At 40.8% G+C, this 17,796-nt stretch overlaps 1 protein-coding gene across 3 annotated transcripts in view; it reads right to left on the bottom strand.

The window, feature by feature from the left end:
• GRM7 (glutamate metabotropic receptor 7) overlaps positions 1 to 17,796 on the bottom strand; it is a 382,004-nt gene that overhangs the window by 6,946 nt on the left and 357,262 nt on the right. The window lies entirely within an intron of this gene.

Here is a 17,796-nt window from a genome sequence, read left to right on the forward strand (position 1 = left end):
CATTTTGCCATGGCAGTCGTAGGACTCCTCTAATCAGATTGTTTTAAAGTGCATATTAAATCCAGATGCTTTCAAGCTCCTCTAAGGAACTTCGGGCATACCAAGTGCACACAGCAACAAGATGATAAACATTTTGTTTTTCCAGTTAAATGACCACCAGAATAGAAGCTTGTTTAATAATGATGCTTTATAAAGAACTTATATGAGGCACTAAAGATTAACAAATCCACGCTACAGCATAACCAAGTGCCCATGAGGACAGTGTTCTACAGAAGAATGCAAATGAAGCATTGGATGATGGATAATTTTTAGAGGGATTCTGCTATGCAGTCTAGCTAAAAAGTGCTATTAAAGAGTCAATATATCTTAATAATGACCACTTGCACAGAAAACCAAAATGCTTCCCTTTCTTAGCACAGGAGACCACAGGATTGTTTTCAGTACTGTAGGACAGATAGGAGTTTATGCATTTGTCTGGTGGGCGCGGTTTGAAAAGCTGCTTCTTAGGACATAAACTTCTGGCCAGGGATCATGGAGTTGAACATAACAAGTGAATGGAACTAAGTGCCATTATTATTATTTTTAACATTAATTCCTAATTTACCCACCAGGATCATAGCTAGGGAGACATTGGGGTAGTCGGCCATCTGAAATATTCAAAGTTCCTTCCTTGAATATTCACATTTTCTTCTTTTTCCAGCTCATTTTACTTCTGCAGACATAGGGAATGCGCCAGACACTGCTGTTCACCACAGCCTCCAGTATTACAGCCGATGAAAGCATTGGTTGCTAGAATGACTGACAAGCACTTATTTTCACTTAATTTATTTGACTGCATTTGATACAAGGATTGCGCTTGTTTTAGTGACTGCATTTGTTGCATAAACGGCTTAATTTCAAATACAGTTTGACTAGCTGTATTTGCAATTCTGCTGCCAGCCCCACCTCTCCCTAAACTCATGGCTACAGCCAAATGATCACATTAAAAGTGCCTATGGAATGAATAAAAGAGCACGCTTCTGAAATGTTATGAAATATGGCCTTGGCTTCTTTTTTAAAACACACACACACACACACACACACACACACACACCTGGAGGAGAATTTCTATGTATTATGCGGCCACCCTATATTTATTTAACTTGCATTGTGTTCATATCCATGTGGGACAGGAACATGGAAAAATATATGGATCCGAGGATAAGGTCAAGTTTTGGCTCTGTGCGGCAAGTCTGAAAACGTTGCCTGTGCTACTACGCGATGCATAGCAGCTACAAGCATGTATTATTAATAGCGATATAACTGCCATTCAGAAGCATTGCAGGACAGGAACAAATTGGTTTAAAACAAGTGTATTAACATTCCCTGACAGACTTCAAAGGGGTGAAATCACATTATTTTTATTTTATTCCGATTTCACAAGGTACAACCCCCAAATGTGGCAGAGCTCTTTATATGCACCTTGAGAATTGGCATCTAAGGTGTATAGGCCTAAATTGTCACTGCAAATAGGATCAAATTAAGCAGCTCTAGACACAGCCTGAAAAGCTGAAATGAACTGAAATGGCATGAAGGAAGGAAGAGTTGCAGGTTGCTTAGCAACTATTACCATTTCTCCACATTAGATGAAGGCAGTTCAAACTTTGGAATTGTTGATACTGGTTTCTGGGAATGTGCAAGGAGCTTTTTAATTTCACCATGTCACAAAATAAGCTAGCTGCCATTGTTAGAGGAAGACTTGACATCTGAAATTTGGAGAGTGATCCGTTTTTCAACGGCAAGCAGGCCAGAAGAGGCAGTTAAGAATTTTAGGGCCTGCCTCTTAGCAGAAATGCTACATTTACTTTCCCAAGGTTATCAGAGCCGGGCATCCCTTTGAGATGACAGTGACTGGTGGCAATTCAGTGCTACTGGCAGAATGAGCTGGTATGTTGGAAATAAAACTATTACTAAAGAGACTTGTATAAGTCTATAAGCCACACACACACACACACAGAGCTGGGCCTATAGCCTTGAGTGCTTGTCTCATAGCCTTAACAGTATCATATTTTGCTCAGAGCTTGCATACATTTGGGGGGGGGGGAGGATGAGACTCCAGCCTCAGTTTACTTTTGTACCCCCCTCACAGCAGGACCTTAAGCCATATCAGTGGAAAACAAAATCCTGACAGAAACTGACACATTCTGTCCAGGTCTTTGGAAACAGTTCAGAGCATGGCCACCAACGGTTGTATTAGCTAAATGAAATTAAGGATGAGACTGTTTTCAATACTGTGTAAACTCCAGGGTCATTTGGGGTATCACGTTAAAATGGCTTCACGTCTATCACCGAAAGCTGAAGCACAGAAGGAAACACAACATCATTTCATGTCATCATTGCCTTTCATGTGCTGATGTACATCAGATCCCCCCTTTGATTCACTATTGCTTGTTGACAATCAGGTACTTTTAGACACGCTGATTTGAAATGGTTCTGCAGAGATAACATCAGAATCCACTTATATGCTGAACTGATCTTTGGCTTTTCAGAACTGAGCTTCTTCTAACAAATTCCAACTTTATAATTTGTTTGCTTTTTTTCTACTTTCCCCTCCAGCACTGATGGATTCTCCTTGAAGGAAGAGCACCTGCCTCAGAATTCAGAATAGCATACACAATATTCAACTTGCTCTAAAGAGGCAGCAAGTATTATTCCTTTTCATTTGTGGAGCAGAAACCAAAGATTCAAAGCTGTGAATCACCACACTCCTATACATTCCTATACAAGTCCCCCTGAGTACATTGGGGATTACTGCCAAGGAAGTAAGTGAATATTAAAATAAGCTTCCAAGGTTATGAATCTGGAGAGGGTTGGGGTGGTAACATGTTGAGAACATGTTAACTAACATTGTGGGTGCTAGTTAACAAGCTGGCCTGTGCTATAAATGGGACCAAAGCTCAGAAACAAAAAACCACAGTACTCAGACTGGGACACCTACTGTTGCCAAAGTTTCCTATCTGGTTTTGTAGTTAAGCCTCCAGAACATGCATTGGTAGTTGTTGGTGAAGTGACAAATAGAACAAATGGAACAAATGTCTCATATGTTTCTTTTTCTTAAGGTTGGTACAGAAATTATGTTTGGTGTTGATCCATTAAAATGACTTGTGTTGAGTATCTATCCAGGAGACACAAACCTCAAATATAAACAGTCATACCTCGAGTTGAATGTGCTTCCGGTTGAGCGCATTCGAGTTGCGTTCCATGGCAACCCGGAAGTAATGGAGCGCATTACTTCTGGGTTTCGCCGCTCGCGCATGCGCAGACGCTCAAAATGATGTCACGTGCATCCGCGGAAGCGGTGAAATGCAACCCGTGCACGCACACGCGCCGTCACGTCTTGCGTTCCGTTCAGGATGCTAACGGGGCTCCGGAACGGATCCTGTTCGCATCCCGAGGTACCACTGAAAAAACAAAATGCGATTTCAAAATCCTTAGAGAGCCAAATTAAGGTATTCATCAATATATTTCTACATTTAGAGTCAATGGGTGGTATCGAATTGGTGGCCTTGTGCAACCAGAATAGATTTGGGGGCAGGGCAGGCACTGCCAGAGGAATCTCCAAACATTTCCTACCTTCTTCCTCTTCCATGACCCGATATCTCTGCTGGTGGAATAATGTTAAGGACATTAACTGGATATTCAGTATCTTTGTTTGCATACACACATGGTTATATGCTGGTCATTTTACATTTATGTGTTTGCTTCTTTAAAATATTTCATGACTGAGTCATGGTTGAATGCAACCCTGAGACTCTCTCATTATTAGCTTTCTTATAAATGCACATTATTTACAATCCTTAAGCAAACTCAGACTGGGCTAACAATAGAAGTAAAATATCAAAGAACTGTGTGAGCCTGTTACCCATGGAACTGGTAAAATACTATCACACAAAACGATGCCTGAACCATAAGTAACAATTATAGATGTTCACCATAATAATTTTCTTTAACCTTGGCTGCCTGCAAGATCAGTTTACAATATTTCCAAATGTTCTACTGCAGTATATTTATTATTGCACATTGCATTGCACAATGTGATGGTATAGGTAGGTGCCTTATCTAAATTAGAGCTAGTTAATTATATGGATAGGGACGCGGGTGGCGCTGTGGGTTAAACCACAGAGCCTAGGACTTGTCGATCAAAAGGTCGGTGGTTCGAATCCCCGCAGCGGGGTGAGCTCCCGTTGCTCAGTCCCTGCTCCTGCCAACCTAGCAGTTTGAAAGCACGTCAAAGTGCAAGTAGATAAATAGGTACCGCTCTGGCAGGAAGGTAAACGGCATTTCCATGCGCTGCTCTGGTTCGCCAGAAGTGGCTTAGTCATGCTGGCCACATGACCTGGAAGCTGTACACTGGCTCCCTCGGCCAATAAAGTGCGATGAGCGCCGCAACCCCAGAGTCGGTCATGACTGGACCTAATGGTCAGGGGTCCCTTTACCTTAATCATATGGATGCTTCAATATTCACAAGAAGCCAGAAAGTTGCACTGAGTAACCAAAAAGCATTCAAACTCTGGAGATGTGAATGGTATAATGGTATAATCCTGAACTGGATCAAAACAAGGTGAGATGAGTCTGACTGCAAATGAGCTGAGGATTATTATTATTTAATTACATTTTTGTATTTAATTGTATTTAATTACATTTTTATTTAATTACATTATTGTAGGTACTTAAGGAGATACACAGACATAAGTGGGCAATCAGTGGATGGCTTCTAAATTGCATTGTAAGACTTCAAAAGCAGTGCATGAAGAGGGGTTCTGGATTCCATCTACCCACACAGCATTGCTTTCAATGGGATACATGTTTGAATGTGTATCCACATTCTGGCAACTTGTACCAATAACTGTGTGTTGCTGTTTTAGTTATTTTCAGTTTATATGACCTATTTTCAAATATTTTGGAATCCTTTGAGATGTCTTGCATCATTAGATCATATTTGCTGTCGTTTCTCCCCCAGACAACTAGTCAATTTGTTCACCTGTTTTTAGAAGCTGTTCTTGGAAAGCTCACCAAGAGCATGATCCTTGAAGCAAGGCATTCTGACTTGCATCAATTCAAACCCAGCAGAAATACATCTATTATGTATCTTCCTCCTGAAAAGGATGCTTTAATTGTTGTGTTACAAAAAGAATAGTTTGCCCCTGTTGTTTTAATGGAACCCAAAGCAGAACACAGCTGCTTAGTTCTGCTCCAGCTACCATTCTAAAGCCTTAAATCTGCAGTACTGTCATGTATCCTTCAACTACAGCTACAGCTGGTACTGCTGTTTCTTTTAATGAGACTTAACATGGTTCAGTTCCTTATGCACAAGGTTGTGTAGCACATATGTTCTGGCCCCACAACAGTGTAACTACACAGAAGATGAAGCTGGACTCCTCTTGTGCAAGAAGGCCAGTCCTCTTTGCCAATATTCAGGAAGAACAGCAGCCCATTGGATCCAATCATAATTCTAAGCATTAAGGTTTATTATCAGATGGGAAGTTGTAATCTAATTAGCACTATTTGCACATCAAGGCATAAGATTGCATCGAGTGCATGTCCTTGGTTCAGTTCTATTATTTTAATGATGCCCCAATTGTCCTGTCGTGGGCAGTCCAGAGTTTATGGTACCATCACAGTTCTGTTTCTGAGACAATGGGTTAAATGGCAAAGGCTGACAGACCACAACCCTCTAAAAGAGTACATTCAGTTGAATCAGGTTTGAAATTAAATCATTAGGGCATAGTGAAAATAACTGATCTAAACAGTGAGCCCAGAATGGGAACTAAGGACTTAATGGAAGCCAAAGAAGTACTCAGTACAACACACTGATATGACTTCATCAAGGGATGTGCCACATAAAACCCTCTTTGAAACTAGTATGAATAGATCTGGTGAAAACAAGGAGAAAAATCACACGAAACAAAAAATGTGCCATGTTGTCATAGTAACCAGTATTGCAAGAAATAATGTTCTGAAGCAAAAAGCAAACAAGCTAAAAACATAAACAAAACCCCCCCACCATTTCTAACGCAATCAATGGAAAATAAGAGGTATTGAGGTTGTTAATATTTTGACAGACTACAATAAGCAAACATTTACAGACAACTGCATGACTTCTTTTTGAAGTAGTATGTGTTTGGCTGTTGATGCCCCTTTCATACTCTAAGCAGATCTACCATATATTTTGGAAGGTGTTGTGCCTGTCTATTCATCTGTTCTCTGTGCATTCCAGAGCCTCATGAGATACCATCACCAAACCTGATACGGTGGTTCCCAAGAGGGAGGAGGCAGTTTTTTGGATCAAGATGGTGGACCAAAACATTCTGAACTTTGCCACTTCAGATGCCTCTGGAAATATTGTTGCCCAATTAGGTAGGTTTGTTCCCAAGATCGAGGAGTGGATTTCGGCCTATGATTGAATGCCACCAGACCCTGTTTTGAATTCAGCTGGTGGACCACACAGTTTCAAACTGCCAATCTAGATGCCTCTGAAGATATCGCTGCCAAATTTGATGTAGCAGTTCCAAACTGTGCTGATGTGGACAGCTCCAAAGATATCTCTCGCCATTGGTTTTGGCCCCCCTTGTAATAGTGACAGCTGATACAATAATTGAGCCATGTGCCAAGTGAGTAATCCTGCAGGGGTCTGCTCCGCCATCATGTTTAGGGAAGTTTTTAATGACTGATGTTTCAATGTATTTTTTATATTTTGTTGGAGGCCGCCCAGAGTGCCTAGGGAAACCCAGCCATATGGCTGGCATATAAATAATAAATTAATATTAATGTTAATATATTATGTTCCCCACAGAGAACATACTGTTTTGTGATCAAGGGCAGGAGGAGGGAGACAGTGTTAATTTAAAAGCCCAAATTCTGGGTTGGATTCTATTCGGATTTTCCATGGTCAGGTCATGTGTGTGCACACAAGTGAACATATTTTATTATCAATTTATAAATCTCAGGCTTTTTGTTGTTTCTCAGAATTCCCAAGAGATGCCAGGAACTTTCAGCTACTTTTGTATAATTTGCAGAAAATATCTGCTTTACTGTGTGCCATCTGGAATGTGGTAGTATCTATTGACAGTATAGCTAGCTAATCGATGCAGTGTAGAGTCTGTCGGAGACTACTATCCTCTGGAGTGCATTATTAATATAGTCAATATTTTAAAATAATTTACAATCTACTTAGAGCACAGAAGACCCATCAATGTGTACTTGAAGGAATCTCCTTACAGCAAAGTACCCATCAGCATATTAAGGTTGAACGATAAATGTTCAGATTAGTATTTGTAATTAAATGGATACCCATTAAAATAAAGTGTTTCTACACTCAAGTCAAACTGTTTGATAAACCAGTTATGGTAAACTATGTGTAGGTATTAAACCTTTATAAGGAAACACGCGACACAGATCTGGAAGCTCTCACTGGGCAATGGCCAAAATAATGGCAGTCTCATTTCACAGCAAGTGATGCTGAAGATTAAATATTTACAGATAAAAGGTGGACAAATGCAGATGCCATATGGCCATTCATGTTAGGAGCTCTACAGAGAAATTGTCTTTCTACAGGTAAGAGATTAAGGGTCAAATAAGATGTGACGTGAATTGTGTTAATGCAATTAATGCACTCTTCTGTTATGTGAATAGGACTCATGGGGAAGCCTGAACCAAGGGTGGTGCAGAGCGGGAAAATAAATCTCTCTTCCTCCCACAGTCTTAACAAAAACCATCTCTTCATCCCACTTCCCAAGGACTTCCTTACAGTGCTATTTACTTTTTTGGGACAAAAACCATGCACATTAATTGAATGTACACAATTTACATTGTGGGTTTAATTATGCTCCATTGATGTTGGAAGCAGAATTACAATAGAATCATAGGATTGCAGAGTTGTAAGGTGTCCCCAAAGCACCACCCTTGGATCAATTGGTAGACTATTCAAATATCTATACCAATTCCATATAACTTGCAAACTATAAAGCATCCCTGAACCTCTAACAGCACAGAGTTGAGGCATAAGTGGACCAAAAAGAGAACATAGGCAACAGATTAGTGATTACCTAGGGAATCCTAAGCAGGTTGCTATTATTTTTATTTTTAAGCAAGGATGAATTCTTAGAAGAGCAGCATTTTTTGTTATGCAGGGTAGGAAAACATTTAGTTTGATGAATGTATTATTTTTGTGAATTACTCCCTTGCCTCCATTCTTTGGTGTGCAAGGAACCCAAGATGTGTTCTGTGGCAGAGGGTCTTAATAAATGTGTAGCTACATTGTTTCATTGTGATTGAAACAAAGATGCATTATTCAGAAACAAAACCAGCTCACATAATTTACAGTAAACCTTAAGTGCCTTTAATTAAAAAGCATAAATCACAGAGAGCCATTTCAATGTAAACTGTCTTAAGACTGCTGAATATGTCTGTTCTCATTTAAGTTCCAGTGACTTGAAAGATAACAAAGGCTTGCAAATTACTTTCTCACATTTAAACAATGCCATTAACCATGTTTTTCTTTTTGCAAGACTGTGTTGGCTTCTCCACAGTTTAAGTCAGGCATGGAAATAATTTCCATTGAACTCACCTGTTGCCTTTTCTCCCCAAATAGCAAGACTCATTGTTTTCTCGAACTATCAGAATTTCAGTTCTGTCTAGTTATCTATGCAGTTCAGAGTCTTCAGTTTGTTTTATAGGTGAGATATTCATCCAAAAATTGTTGTTGTTTAGTCGTTTAGTTGTGTCCGACTCTTCGTGACCCCATGGACCAGAGCACGCCAGGCACTCCTGTCTTCCACTGCCTCCCACAGTTTGGTCAAACTCATGCTGGTAGCTTCGAGAACACTGTCCAACCATCGCGTCCTCTGTTGTCCCCTTCTCCTTGTGCCCTCCATCTTTCCCAACATCAGGGTCTTTTCCAGGGAGTCTTCTCTTCTCATGAGGTGGCCAAAGTATTGGAGTCTCAGCTTCACGATCTGTCCTTCCAGTGAGCACTCAGGGCTGATTTCCTTTCCTTTTTCATCCAAAATAGCTCAGTATAATAATTTCCAGGTGCATGCTATACTATCAAAATGAGGGTGTTTCTCTACCTCCCAAGAGTACACAAATAGCTCCCCCCCCCCGAATCATCACACGCCAGTATTGTATACAGTAGCACCTTAGAGACCAACTAAGTTTGTTATTGGTATGAGCTTTCGTGTCCATGCACACTTCTTCAGATACCACAAAAGCTCATAGCAATAACAAACTTGGTTGGTCTCTAAGGTGCTACTGGAAGGATTTTTGTTTGTTTGTTTCAACTACGGCAGACCAACACGGCTACCTACCTGTAACCAGTATTGTATAGACATTCATAGACCCGATTTTAGGTTAGAAGAAGAGCCCCGTGTGAAGTCATTTGCATGGGTGCTTCACAGTATGTTTGCGCAGAAGCAGCAGGATGTGTGGCAAGGAAAGAGGCAGGTGCCACAATTAATTTCAAATTGGAAGCTCAGAATTAAGTGCATTGCCACCACATTGCTGTCCATGCCATTCCTTACTAAAAGCCATGGTACTGAACTCTGAAGCTAATCTGTGACATTGGAGAGATCCTCTGTGTGTGAGTGCATTCATTCATTCATTCATTCATTCAGCACGAGCTGAGATACAACCTGGCCAATTTGTGACCCAGGAGACCAAATGCAGTGAACCACCAATGTATGATGGTCCTTGAAATAACAACTGCAGCAAGCCGTTGTTATTTCTCCACCAACAAGCAGAGTGTTAGAAAGTGTCTGCTAGGGAACTGAAGTTTCCAAACCCAAGCTTGGCAAAGTTCACTGGAACCCTTAATTAGGAACAGGACAAGTTTATATGCTGTGAGACAGGGCAAGCCTTCAAGGGCATCACCATTTACACGTCTTTAAATTAAGTTTGTGTCTGGAATTTCTCACTACATCTACTAACTACAGAGCTTAGGACAAGTGCTGGAAAAGCTAACCAGCAAACTATATTTATTAAGAGCAATAAAATCCCAATTTAGTCATAAAATTCGTTGAGAATGTCCTTTTCTCTGAGCCTAATCCATCCACAGGAGAGGGCTGAAGATACAATGGAATGATCCCACAACAGTGTCCTGAGCTCCTTGGATGCAAAGTTGTGATATAAATACGTTAATAATTGATATATTTTCAGCGTTATTCTACCCGTAAATGTGCAGCTTTCCCATATTCACGTATCATCTTCACAAGAGAATGCTGATTGCTGTTGCTATATATTTAATCTAAACAATGTCTCCTACTTCTCAGAAGTTATCTCCACTGAGTCCAGTAGGATTTACTCTCAGGTAAATATGGTAAATATGTATTAACACCACTTGTTTGGGAGCATCCCTGTTAAATTCAGTAGCACCTTATTTCTGAGTAGACATGGCTAGGATTGTGCTGGAATATATTTACCGCAATTATTTGATTGGTTAAAATTAAGCTTGGTGTTGGGAAACTGTGTACGTGCAGCTACTCACACAGAGTCAGTTAAGGTTTGGCAGACAGCCAGAAGGCAATCTGAAGGAGTAAGTCTGCCTGGTGATAACAGAGACATGAAGACAGCTCCCTGATTGGTCAAGCTCTTTCAAGGGAGTGATAATTAATGGCCTACTAACTGGAATGTGTTAGTTCAGGAGTTCAGAAGTTCAGAGTTGTTCTGTGTCAGTGTAGGAGTTGTGAGTCGTGAGAGAGAGAGCTAGCTAAAGATCTGTGTTCTGTTCCTGTAAATAGTCCACTGTATATAATAAACATCTAACTACAAGTTCCCGGTTCCTGCTTCGTCTATCCTGTCTGCAGTCAAGTCGCCAATTGCTTCCGTGGTTTCTGCATGTACTCTGCTAGGTCTGGCTAAGGTCCTGCAACTAGTCAGGAAGTTGCGAAACACCAATCGGTTTTGCCAATACTTGGTGTATGTGCTTATTTGATGCTTCAATGTGTTGTAAACCTCTTTGAATTTTTTCTTAAAAATAGAAAGTGGTATAGAAATGAAAACAACAACAACAACAAAACAACATTAAATATATTTGAGGAATTTTATTCTTGTGAACTCATCTGAGCTGCATCTCACAGAGTAATGTGCAAATAAACACGTAGTTACTCCTCATATTTTTTTTGTGCCTCTGAATATTGCAATGCAGCTCTCAACTCCCAAAAAAGACATGGTGCATTTTAAAATGAGTATCTTGAAATTTAATTCTTAGAAAATCATATATGTTTAGAAATGCATATTTTGTGAAAAATGCATTCAAAACACGTTTAAAATGAATGCAGGTTTTTTTAAAAAAATAAAAATAAAAATACAGATGAATGCAGAAATGAGATGGACTTACAAATGAACACATATGAAAGTGTCACAGACCAGAAATAGACTGAACTGTCCGTTCTTATTTGAAATACATGATCCCTACTAATTTCAGTAAAGCTTTTGAATTAGCTTCTATCGCATTATACCCTCAGTTCAAAATGCCTTTATGTACAACTGTAATATTATTGCTGGTGCCAGAATTCAATAAATACAGTTTTTGTACTGCTAGCTCATTTTCTCTCTCTAGCTCATTTATCACTTTAACATATTTCAGCTGCTTAAAAACAAGAAGAAATGCAAATTGGCAGATGTTTTCATTCTGCAATCTTTGGATGAGATTTCTTTTTAATGCCTTAGTTCATGCAACACTGGACACAGTAGCAGCCCAGCCGCTTACTTGCAATGATGAGTGATTTGAATTGTCTCAGAGCACACATGCTTATGTACCTAGATCAAACAAATATTTTATGGCATTTTTATGGTTCTCCTTTTAGTAATGAAGAATATCTTATGGAACCTTTAGAAAACCCTCTCGAGTGTTCTTGTGAAGAGCCCACCACAGGGGTAGTCATCAATGTGATGCTCTGCAGATAGGGCCAGCCCAAGACATTTTGACACCTGAGGCAAATCACAAAATGGCAGCCGCTCCCTATCAGGGAAGAAGGGGTGAGTGAAGATCTACATCAGGAACAAGGGGGCAAAAACGATCTACATCGGGATCTGCCCATGTGGATCCTGCTGCCTGAGGTGGTTGCCTCACCTTGCCTCATGTGTGGGCCGGCCCTATCTGAAAATGTTGTCCTCCAACACCCATCAATCAACCAACATGGCCAATGGTATGGGAAGCTGGGAGTTGATATTGTTGTTGTTAGCCTTTCACCCTGAGGTCCCAGGGTGGGTCACGACAATTAATATTAAAAACTACTTATTTGTAGTACAGCAATATCTGGGAGGCATTACATTGGTCACCTGTAAACTAACATGCATGCTGGAGTCCCACAGCCTTGTAATCACAAAGTGCAATAAATTTTAGCATACTCGTTAGTTAGGATTGCCACCCTTTTCTCCTGCAAGAGCCTCTATCCCTTTAACATCAAAGCAGCTCAAAGCAGAAATGCAGCTGCTCCAGCTTCTTTCCCACCACATCTCTATGATGTGATCAACTGCATCTGTTGACGCTTTGTTTTTCAAGCAGCTCACAGAGCCTCCATCTGTCAGAAAGAAAACTAGCAGTACTAGGGATGACCAAATGTGTGAATTCTGATTTCTCTCAGTTTCTCTCTCCCCCTCCCCCAAATCCTAAGTTCAGTTTCCACATCAGTTTGTGGTTTTTTAAAGTACTTATGAAAATTCACCAGCATTTTAGTGTGAAATTTTCCTGATATACATTGGTACCTCGGGTTAAGAACTTAATTCGTTCCGGAGGTCTGTACTTAACCTGAAACTGTTCTTAACCTGAAGCACCACTTTAGCTAATGGGGCCTCCTGCTGCCGCTGCGCCGCCGGAGCACGATTTCTGTTCTTATCCTGAAGCAAAGTTCTTAACCTGAAGCACTATTTCTGGGTTAGCGGAGTGTGTAACCTGAAGCATATGTAACCTGAAGCGTATGTAACCCGAGGTACCACTGTACATACATACATTCCTGATATACACCCAGCCTGATGGAACGCTTTGCCATAAGAGATCGGGGCCCTGCAGGATTTGACATCTTTCCGCAGGACCTGCAAGATGGAGTTTTTCCGCCAGGCCTTTGGTCAGGGCTCAGCCTGACTCCCCTTCTCTTTTTGTATAAGAACTAGTATGAAAGAGGCCTCCCAGCATATTCACAGGCCCATATAAGATCAGCATAAACAGTTGGGCCGATGAGCACTTACTGTTCCCAACCCTAACCCTGCGGAAAGCCATCTAATTGGACTTTAATTTGATTTTGACCTGTTTTTAGGAGGTAATTTAATTATTGTTTGATTTTATACCAATGTTATATATCTGATGTTAGCCACCCTGAGCCTGACTTTGGCCGGGGAGGGTGCAATATAAATAAAAGATGATGATGATGGTGACATGCAATTTTGCCCAATACACTGTATTTTATATGTTGTTTTGCTAACATGTGCATTTTTGTGCACACTTTACCCCAGCATATGCATTTTTGTTGGGATGCGGGTGGAGCTGTGGGTTAAACCACAGAACCTAGGACTTGCTGATCAGAAGGTCGGCAGTTCGAATCCCCGCGACGGGGTGAGCTCCTGTTGCTCGGTCCCTGCTCCTGCCAACCTGGCAGTTCAAAAGCACGTCAAAGTGCAAGTAGATAAATAGGTACCGCTCCAGCGGGAAGGTAAACGGCGTTTCCGTGCGCTGCTCTGGTTCGCCAGAGGCAGCTTAGTCATGTTGGCCACATCACCCAGAAGCTGTACACCGGCTCTCTCAGCCAATAAAGCGAGATGAGCACCACAACACCAGAGTCGGCCACGACTGGACCTAATGGTCAGGGGTCCCTTTACCTTTACCTATGCATTTTTGTTACACATTAGTGGTCTGGGGAACTGCATTGCAAAATTAGAAGTGCAACTTTCGAAGCATGGCTGTGCTTCGGGTTCATATATTGTGGTGGGTTTGTCTTTAAACGCAGACAGAAATTAATTTCTCCTCATCTCAAAGCAACATTTACACAGCACTGCTGTGTTTGCAACCGAAGTATTAATAGCTGCTTCACATACACATAGGTCTTTCTATATTTCAAATAAAGACTGGTGATTTTGGCTCCTCCTTCCACCATTAAATCTTGTATTATTGTTGTTGCTGCTGTTGCTGTTGTTATTATTATTATTATTATTAAAATACTACCCTTTATTCAAGGATCACAGGACTGTTTACAATATAAAAACACAAAAATACATAACACAATAACAAACAAAAACAATTCTCCCTCAGTTTAAACGACCAGAGATGGTTTAATTAGCCAAAGGTCTGGGAGAAGAAAAATGCTTTTGTCTGGCGCCTAAATATATGTAACAGGTGCCAGGTGAGTCTTCTTGGGGAGAGCATTCCACAAATGGAGCCACTGCAGAAAACGCCTATGCTTGTGTTGCAACCCTCTGGACCTCTTGCAGAGGAGGCACACGAAGAAGGGCATCAGATAATGATTGCAGGATTCAAGTTAGTTCATATTTTAAGACCACTGTTTATTTCCATCCTCACCCCCCACCATTTGTAAGTGTTAGCATTTCCTAAATCTCACTCGTGTGCTTCAGGGAAGTCAGATTCAAATCTAAATGTTATCAACCGGTTTTGGCTGCTCAAGCTCACTCAGAGCATGCCCATTAACTTGAAAAGAAAAGAAAAAAGCAGAATGGACTATTTACAAACGAGAAAGTGAATAGCGTTAGCCAATCACTCTGGCAACTCTAGTGTAGAGAAATCAGTAGTTTTGAATGTAACTTTTATCCACTTGATCAAATGACCCAAACATTGCTACACTAGATTCAGGTAGGTAGCTGTGTTGGTCTTACACTGTCAAAATAAATAATAGTAATAAAAAAATGTCCAGTGGCACCTTAGAGATCAACTAAGTTTGTTCTGGGTATAAGCTTTTGTGTGCATGCACACAGTATGATCTTCATAGCATCCCCCAAATGTGATCGGCATAGTATCAACTAACAGTAACTATGGCAACTATTCATTTGTACCCTTATTCAAAAGCAAGTGAAAAATGGCACATTTTGACATGAGTTGCTCTCATGTATGACTACACTGCATCCAGGAGATAAATGAGTTTTCAGGGAACAATTGAAAGGAGAATTTGATACAGATAATTGACTTATGGTCTTTGGGCTATTGTATTATTTTCATGCAGGCACTTTTAAAAAATAAAGACGTGGGCTGCACACAATTCACACAATTTATCTCACACACCTACACTTACTGTGTTTTCTGAGATGCCTTCCCCATCATAGTTCTCTCTTAGCTCAATCTGATAAGCCTTACCATTCTAACACATCTGGGATGTGTATGTTCAAACATCACCATCATCACCATCAATTAAAATTAAAGAATGCTAGTGGGGGGGGTCGTGTAGATTTAACACACTGGTCTTTCCCCCTAACAAAGTAGGCTAGGAAAGGCACACCAGGAGAATATTTAAAAAATCATTGTTCAGTAGAAGAGCCATTTCAGCCAGCAATTGATGTTCATCCAGATGTTCCAGGGAAACTCACCAGTAGTGCAATTAGATAATTTAGTCCTTGAATTTAATGTTCTACTATATTTCTTCACTTATTTTAAAATGTAAGTGAGCTGGCCCTGCTGGGTTTGGGGAGCCTCCTGTTCATTCTGCCTGGCATATTTGCCCCAAAGTCCTGCCCTGATGACTCCACTAAAACTGCCCAAGACCTCATGATGCAGACAAACATTTTCCTGTTTGAACATATCCCTCTGTGTATGGTCGTTCTTTTCAAAATCTATACATTTGCTGGGGCACTGTTATTGGCTCTAAAATTTACTAAAAACACGGTGTTAATTATTTTAATTCCAGGCAATTTTCTAAGTAATTAGAAATAATTCAAAGAAAATCTGTATAGGTAAAGACACATAGGAAGCCTAAGGCCCACAAAAAAATTTCCCCATCAGGCTATCTAGCATGAACACCTGTTTTGAGTTCCAAAGGGTAAAGAAAACGATATAATGAATGGAAATAAAGCAGAGACGCCCAGAGGGCTGAAATATCCACTGACAACTAAATTAATACAGCAGCTAATGTGGGCAGGATAACAGAGCTTGGCCTTTAGGAAACACCTTACAGATGGTAAGGGCTAATGCTGTAATCAATAATTATGTGAATTGCTAATGCAGGCAACGAACAGCTCTCTAACTGCCCAGATGGAGAGGCATTCTGCAGCAATGTATTAGGAAATGAAGCTACTGATCCTTAAAAACCTTGCTGGAACAAGCTCTGTTCATTCCAATGCTGCAGAACACTTCAAGGATTATGTCGCCTAGGTCCAGCCTTACAAAGACATATGCTGCACCAGTTTAACTTTGTGCACTACTATCAGTCTTGTTGAAATCAATGGACTTGTTTTGAGTGCACCTAAACTCAGGTCTCCAGGCAGGGTATCATATCAGTATGCAGACACTTAGGCTTCACTGAATCAATGGCTCGCAGGGCAAGCAATGCTGTTAAGGGTCCTCTCCAACAAACAGCTGAAAGAATTGTGGTTTAGGCTCCAAGCTTGTTCCAAATCTGGTAACATCCGTTTCTCAATTCCAACAAAATAGAAAACAAGAGTTAGCTGGTGGCTTCCTGGCTTATCACGGCACATTGAGGAAGGAAAGGATGATGTAAGGATGGAGCATGTGGCCGAAAGCTTCACACACACCTCGATTTATTAAGCCAGGGTATGATCATCTGAATGTGGCCATTGCCAAAACAGTCAACCATCTAATTGTATGTGAGATGGTGTGAAGTCAGGGCCGGATTTATGTATAAGCTAAACAAGGGGACCCCCAAAAAATTTAAAGGAAGAAAAACTGGATGTACATTTCCAAAATATAAGTTTAAAATAAAATAAAATAAAACCTACATACAGCAACAGTGTTTTGTGTTGTGTAGGCTCCTATTTGTTATGTGCAAATGGCTTTAGAGACCTATTAGGTTCATAAATTACCATATAGCATATATTCAACACAAAAAACAGTGACAATTTGTTGTTGACAAAGGACAGCTGGACATATAAAGGGACCCAATACCTTCAGTAGCTTAGGGCATGGGTAGGCAAACTAAGGCCTGGGGGCCGAATCCGGCCCAATCGTCTTCTAAATCCAGCCCACAGATGGTCCGGGAATCAGCGTATTTTTACATGAGTAGAATGTGTCCTTTTATTTAAAATGCATCTCTGGGTTATTTGTGAGGCATAGGAATTTGTTCATATTTTTTTTCAATATATAGTCCGGCCCCCCACAACGTCTGAGAGACAGTGGACCAGCCCCTGCTGAAAAGGTTTGCTGACCCCTGGCTTGGGGCCTCCTCAAACCTAAATCCAGCTCTGGGTGAAGTGACAGTCAAGCACGTGCTATTCTACACGTGAATACATTACTTTGCATGTGACTTCTAATGCACAGTGGCACACTCATTCCAAAGAGGACAGGGCACAGGGAAGACTTAGGTGAGGACTGAGTTGTAATACAAAGCCCCACCCTGTTTTACAATGGGTTCCCCTTGCTAGTGGCAGGGGTAAGCTCTCAGTGCTGGCAAGCACAACATGGTTAATTGTGATGGAGCCCTGGATTGAAGGTTGTATAACCACAACAAGCAACCGTCTTCTAAAAATTAAGCAGTCCAGAAAAGCAGCCAGTTAGGCGCAGTAAGGAGCTCTTCAAACACAATCCATGCATGCTTTCTCTGAAATAGGTCTTACTGTGTTCAGTGGGACTTAGTGTGGTTTTAGGATTGA

This window comes from Podarcis raffonei, chromosome 2 (genome assembly GCF_027172205.1).
Source record: "Podarcis raffonei isolate rPodRaf1 chromosome 2, rPodRaf1.pri, whole genome shotgun sequence".
NCBI lineage: Eukaryota > Metazoa > Chordata > Lepidosauria > Squamata > Lacertidae > Podarcis > Podarcis raffonei.